Consider the following 7,333-nt stretch of genomic DNA (forward strand, 5'->3'; position numbering starts at 1 on the left):
TTACGACAACTTACGTTGAACCTAGATGGACGGGCAGCCGACTTTGTAGAGGCACTACCCGAAAGTGCGCAAACCCAACTAGAAGAAATAATGCGTAGATTAGACCTGCGTTTCGGCACGCGCAACGCGATACGGGCAAAGACGGCCTTAGAGGCGCGCCGACGCCAACCCGTCGAGGACTTCCGAGACTACGCCGAGGACGTGCGATCACTAACCCGGATCGCCCGTCCAGAGTTCGGGAAAGGAGGTCATTGACGCGCTAGCTGCAGACAAGCTACTCAGGTACCTAGCTCGCACCGCGTGGTGGCAGCCCAAAAGGGGTAGCGCTAGCCTCCCCTTCGATACCCTAGTCGAGCAAGCACTCGAGTGTGAGGAGCTCTCCAGCGAACACGCGCAGCTCCGAGGGTCGGGACAGGAGTGCACCGTGGCGAGCCTGATCCCTGACGAGGAGGAGGATGAGGAGGAGCCCGCCAGCCCAATAAGGAGACGGGCAAGAGAGCCCCAGAGACCCCGCGAGACAACCCCGGGGTGGGTAGTTGGGTTACAGACCGGCATGGGAGATATTGCTGGCCGGGTAGACCAAATGGACGGTAAGTTAACCCACGTAGGTGAGAGGATAACCCAAGTACGCGAGGAAGTAAATAAAAATATGAAGACCCTCCAGTCTGAGATGGGGGAACTACGCTCGACAGTAGGGGGGCTGGCCGGGAGGGTAGCCCAATTAGAGTTCGATGTGGGACAACTGCGTACTGGGAGAGGGAGCGGACAGGGGACCCGCTACGGAGCCGCCCCCCCTCCCCGGACATGTTATATGTGCGATCGCCGAGGGCATCTAGTGAGAGACTGTCCTGAAATCACCCGAGCTAGGCAGACGCGGGGGTTAAACTCCAACGCCCCCTAGAGCGTGGACCAACTAGGGGTGCAATTGACGCGGTCCCGATACAAATAGACAATAATGAGAATAATGGCGAGGGAGTGTTCTCCACACAGGTTCCAGCAATAACGCCCACGGAAACGGTGACTCCTGGCGACTGGCTACGGGAGCTGGTGGCGGGGATCACGGGGGCCACGTCGCTGGTGGAAGGGGAGGTAAATGGAATGCGTACCCGAATCCTGCTGAACACGGGGGCGGTGGCCTCGCTCGTGAGCGCAGCGCACTGCAGCGCGATCGGGGTCGACGTGCGTCACCTGCAGGCCCCGGACCGCGTGCTGCACACGGCGAGCGGAGCAGGAATGGGGCTGCTGGGGAGAGCCACCCTAGAGGTCCGCATAGGCAGCCAGGTGTGCACCCAGGAGTTCTACGTGTCGAGTGCGTTGTGTCACGAGTGTATTGCAGGTACCGACCTCCTAGAACAGCTGGGACTCAACGTGCAACCCCGCCAGCGATGCGCCACCATGGAGAGCAACGGCGAGCGGATTCCGTTCCTGGGACGAGAGCCGACCCGTCCCCGCTTCGCACCTGTGGCCGCTATCCTGGCGACGGCAGTCACCATCGGGCCGCTCACCGAGATGCTGGTGCCGGTGGCAACATCCCCCACTGACCCCGCGCTCCGACCATCAGGGGAGGTAATGCTAACTCCTCACCCGGAGTTGGCCAAACGGTATGGGGTCGTGGGATCCGCCACGTTGGTAAACGCAGATGGGGACCGATTGTTTATGCGGATGTTTAACCCTCACAGCACCCCAGCGATACTGCAACGGCGCACCCCGATAGCCACCGTACACCCCCTGCACGCACACCACTCTAACGACTCGGTGTTCGCACTCTGGGCTGAGGACCCCGGTCGTCCTGAGGGTGACCAGGACCTGGCCTGGCGAGTCGGCCCGACTCCCCGAGCCAAGGTCGTTCCCCTGCTCGATGCGTTACATGTACCATGGGCGGATTTACCCAAGGGAGAGGCCGATCAGCTGCGCGAGTTACTGCGGGAGTATGCCGACATATTCAGTGAACACGACTCGGACGTGGGTCGGACCGACCTTGTTAAGCACCAAATTGACACCGGTGCAGCCCGACCCATCAAACTCCCTGCATACCGAGTGGGCGCACCCGAACACGCCCAGATCAAAGAGGCAGTTGGGGACATGCTTCGCGATAACATAATTCAGCCCTAGGCGAGCCCCTGGTGAGCCCCAGTGGTACTAGTAACGAAAAAGGATGGGTCAACCCGGTTCTGCGTCGATTACCGTAAACTGAACGCAGTCACGCTCGGCGACGCCTTCCCCATACCCCGCATCGACGACACCTTCGACAGCCTCGCCGGAGCGCGATATTTTTCCACCCTCGATCTCGCGTCCGGGTACTGGCAGGTGGAGATGGCGGAGTAGGATCGGTCGAAAACCGCATTCACCACCCCGATGGGACTATTCGAGTTTCGAGTACTCCCGTTCGGACTCACCAATGCGCCCACGACGTTCCAGCGGCTGATGGAGTTGGTGATGCGGGGCTTGCAATGGGAACAGTGCCTGATTTACTTGGACGATGTGATAGTGTTCAGTAGATCTTTGTCTGAGCATTGGTCCAGGTTACGAGAGGTATTCCAGCGACTGCGAGCGGCTCATCTCAAGCTCAAGCCACGTAAGTGTTACATCGCACAATGCGAGGTGGGGTACCTCGGGCATCGCGTCAGCGAGGCAGGCGTGCACACCGATCCGGGGAAGGTACGCGCCGTAGTGGGGCTCGCCACCTATTATCGTCGAGTTGTAAAGGGATTCAGCGAGATTGCACGCCCCCTCACCCAACTCACTTCCCCTAAGCACCCCTATCAGTGGACGGGGGCCTGCCAGACGGCCTTCACCACTCTCAAAAACCACCTCACCCACGCCCCCACCCTCGCTTTCCCCAATTTTACCACCGATTTTATTTTTGACACCGATGCCTGCAGCAGCGGGCTGGGCGCGGTGTTGTCACAAGTGCAGGATGGGACGGAACGAGTCATCGCGTACGCCAGCCGGACCTTGAGTGGGGCCGAGCTGAACTATTGCGTGACCTCCCAAGAGTTGTAAGCCGTGATTTTCGCATGTAAACAGTTCCGGCCGTACTTGTACGGCAGGAGATGTCGTGTACGCACTGACCATTATGCTCTGCAGTTTCTTCAAACATTCAAGGAACCGCGGGGGCAGATGGCCCGGTGGCTGGCGCAGCTGCAGGAGTACAACCTGCAAATCGAGTATTGGGCTGGCCAGACGCATGCAAACGCGGACGCCTTGTCAAGGCGACCCACGGTATACGCCGAAACAAGGCCGGAGGAGGCCTGCCCGTGTTTCACGGGGGGACGCTGCCTGCAGGCAACGGACCCCCGAGAGGCCGCGGCCGCTGACCCCTCCCCAGCGAGAGAGGGTGCAGTGTGCGCCACAGAGACCCTCGCAGGTGGCACAGGGGATCCCGTCGACCGCCCGGCAAGCGCAGGACCCACGGCTCGGGGCCCAGCGGACCACCCGCCCCGATCGGACGGATCCAGGAGGACGTCGGCTGCGCCTTCCCGGGCCTGAACGACGAGCAGCTGAGACAGACCCAACAGCGGGATTCGGATCTGGCGGCAGTGGAGGCGGCACTATGGGAGGAAAGGAGCGCCCTACTAGGACCCTGGAGCGGTTTGTATGCCCGGTTCTGTGTGCAGAACGGAGTGGTACGGGAGTTAACCGAGGCCGGCCAGCCGGGGTGCATCTGTGTTCCTGCCCAGGTACGACCCCAGCTGCTACGGCTGGTGCATGATCACCCGCTCGGGGGCCATGACGGGGAACGACACACTCGAGAGACCCTGCGTCGCCAGTATCTCTGGCCCAAATTGGCACAAGACGTGGCCGCCTGGGTACAGGGCTGCCGCGCCTGTCAGCAGTGCGGGCCGAAACCGGCATGATACCAGGTACCCCTAAGGACGTTCCGCGTCAGCCGCACGAATCAGCTGGTCGGGATCGACCTACAGGGGCCATTCCCACGATCCCATCAAGGCAACCGGTATATCCTTGTCGCAGTAGAGTATTTCACCCGCTACCCCGTGGCAGTGGCCATCCCTGATAAAACGGCCTTGGTGGTGGCCCGGGCATTCGTGGAACATTACGTACTTAAGCACGGGATCCCAGAACGAGTCCTCACCGACCAGGGTAGCGAGTTCGAGGCCGAGTTGTTCCAGGCACTGTGCCGAGAGTTCGGAATCCAGAAGGACCGAACCACAGCGTACCACCCCCAGGGGAACGGTATGGTGGAGCGCATGAATCAGACCTTAGCGGGGAAACTCAAACGTATGGCGGCCGCAAATCAACGGGATTGGGATGAACACCTCCCCTACGCCCTTTTTGCCTACGCCACCACCGTACACACGTCGACGGGACAAACCCCGTTTTTAATGATGTTCGGCCGTGAGTCTCGTTTACCCGCAGATCTGCTATTCGGCGTTCCTTCCCCCTAGCCGGAGGAGGGAAGCCGCCCCGTGGAACACCTGATGGAGACCCTGCGAGAAGCCCGAGGCCGAGCATACCCGCAAGGGGAAGCCGCGCATCGGCGGCAGGAACAGGGTGCCCGACCCCGCATGGAACCCCCCTTTTTCCTGACAGGCGCTAAGGTATGGCTACACACCCCTCGCGTCGGGGCCGGGCAGGTGGGGAAACTGACGACCTACTGGAGGGGACCCTGGACCGTGGTGCGGCAGATTTCCCCCTGGACGGTACTAATCTATGGCGGGGAGAGGGGTCTAGAGACGGTGGTCAACATCCGCCGCTTAAAACCATGGAAAGCGGCCCCGGCGAGAGAGAACCCCGTCACCCGAAGGCCCCGGAATCCCGGGACACCCGCACCCCCCGTGTTTGGGGGCCTCGCACGCTACATGGGCCCCGCCAGGCCCCCGGGACGCCCCGATCCAGTCAGGAAACGGCGCGGACGACGGCCCCTAAACCCTTCTACTTCTGAGTTTGTACCCCAGCCCGCAGGTACCGAGAGACAGGGAGAGCCGCTGGAGTGGAGGAGGAGGCCGCCGCAGGAGCTGCAGAGGACGGAGCCACCCGCCCTGAAACCAGCCACGAGGTCCGGACGGATCCCCCGGACCCCGCAGCGTTTCCTCATGGGCGCGGCTCAAGCAAGGTGCTCCAGTCAACCCGAGACGGAGACCAGCACCTCGGGGGGCTATGTGATGCCGCCGCCACGAAGCCGTTCAGCAGGCGCCCCATATACGACGTCGCCACCACCAAGCGACGGAGCCGACCCCGCGTCCCCCTCACCTCACCTCACATAAACACACCCGCACGCATTTCCCCCACCCCCCCCCCCCCCCCCATAGAGCTCCGAGGGGAGGTCACCTGGCCGACCGGTTTTTATACGAGAAGCCCTTATCGGGATTAACTTTCATGGTTTCCGGCGACCAGGGAATTGGACGTCCTCCCCCGACGCTACTTTGCACCGCGGCGCTGCGACCAGCCTTAAGATGGTATGGTCGCGGGGAAGGGCATTCGGCCACCGCGGTTGAAACGCATCCCCCCACACACACCCCCACGGGTCGACGAGACAGGCAGAGGAGGGACGGGGCGGCATAGTTTAGCATGCCAAAGCGGGCTCGAGTGCGTAGGGGCCATTGTTAGGGAAATTAAAGGATGAAGCTGGAATTGCAAATAATCAAAGAGGCGACTCGGGCGCATAGTGCGCAATTGATGGGGCATGTGGTGGAGACATGCGGAGGCTCCGCGCTTAACTTCCACAGCAGGCCGTTGTGATGGACGCCGCTGCATAATGTGCATAACCAAGGCACCATGCATGAGAAAGGGATTAATTAGAATTAACGCCACACACGCAGCGCATCTGAATAGCATAGCAAGGGCGCCCAGAACCTCCGCACGCGCCCTGACGGGCGCGCGCCCATTGTTAAAGAAAAACTGGGAGGGGGCCACCACCACGCTCGGAGCAGCATCTCTTTGATGTAGGAAGGATAAAAAGGGGGGGGAAACGAGAGATATGTCTCTCTTACTCCAGCATCAGGCCACAAGACGCTCTCCAGCCCAGCGACCTGGACGTCTGTGCGATGCATCGAGATACGCTGCGAGCACGGGATCAACGGACCGCCGTGGGCACCTAACAGTGAGTAAGAAGGTGAATTAGGATCATAGCCGATGAATAGGGAATAGGTCCAGGGGTAGTAGAATAGGCCAGCCTCGTCGATTCATACTGACTCAACAACCAGTTCCAGGTAGCAAACAATAAATCATTAATAGCTGATCGTGTCCCCGTGTGATCTCGCTGAGAAGTGGGAACGCGTGTGGTGCTGTGTATACAGCGGCTCGCCACGCAGGAGCGCTACGCAGAGCGGTGCATGAGTGGGTGTCGCGTGTGTGCAGGTGTGTGCGCTCGTAGCGAGGGAAGGGGTCGGTACGTCCACAGGTACCCGCGCCGTCTATCGCCGCAGGGACTCGCACGGTGTGAGGGCAGCGTCATTCGCCCTCCGACCCCTGACCCCCGTTTAGCGCGCGTGATTGGTGGAGAGACAACGCAGCGGGTGGCGAGCTATGCCTCTCACACGAGCTCGCGGAGGGGGGGACCAGGGAGGGGAGCCGTCGGGCGATGAGCCCAGCGACGGCAGCAGCTGCTCGCAGAGTAGCGAGGGGTCGGCGAACGGCGGAGCCCCTGCCATAGGCACGGAGCAGGGAGGGACTTCGGGGACCAGCGGCCCCAACAACGGCTTCTCGCCCGTGCGCTTGAGTTTTCGGAGATGAGCACCGCCCTCAATGTGTCATCAGAACAAGAGATCACTATTGATCATAGCATTGGAGGTGAAGCGAAAGAGGGTGGCATGCTCATTGACGGCCTTCAGCTTCTCGCTGCACTCGGGCGGCAGCTTAAGGATTTCCAGGTCGTTGAGCGAGCGCTGGAGGGCGGCTCCATGCTTGCCGATCAGGTCGTTGCATGTGCTCATATCCTCGAGTTTGGAGGACAGCGAGCGGAGCTTGGTCTGCAGTTCCATCTTGTCGGCCTCTGCGCCTGATTTCTCATCGTCTGAGTCATATGCTTGCAGCACGCTTGTAGAGCCATCCCTCCTTCACCACCGTCACCTCTGCCATGGCGTCGTAGTCCTTCTGCCGTGGCTCTCAGTCTGCTCAAGTACTCCGCCACAGACTCTCCGTGCACCTCAAACGAGCGACGCGTCACTCCTCACCACCACGACCACGGCAGTCCGCAGGGCCCTGGGTGCTGCTCCCTGTGACTTCGGGAGACAAAGGCGGCCGGGCCTGGTGCTACCCACACACCTCCTCCTGTGCCATGCGGGCCCCCATTTATGCTGCTCGGGAACAGCACTTGCCCCAAAAGCACGTTAAGGATAAATGGGGGTCGTCGTCTGAGTGTGTTTGTGTGTCA

Source organism: Lampetra planeri, chromosome 76, assembly GCF_965212315.1.
Source record: "Lampetra planeri chromosome 76, kcLamPlan1.2.h2, whole genome shotgun sequence".
Classification (NCBI taxonomy): domain Eukaryota; kingdom Metazoa; phylum Chordata; class Hyperoartia; order Petromyzontiformes; family Petromyzontidae; genus Lampetra; species Lampetra planeri.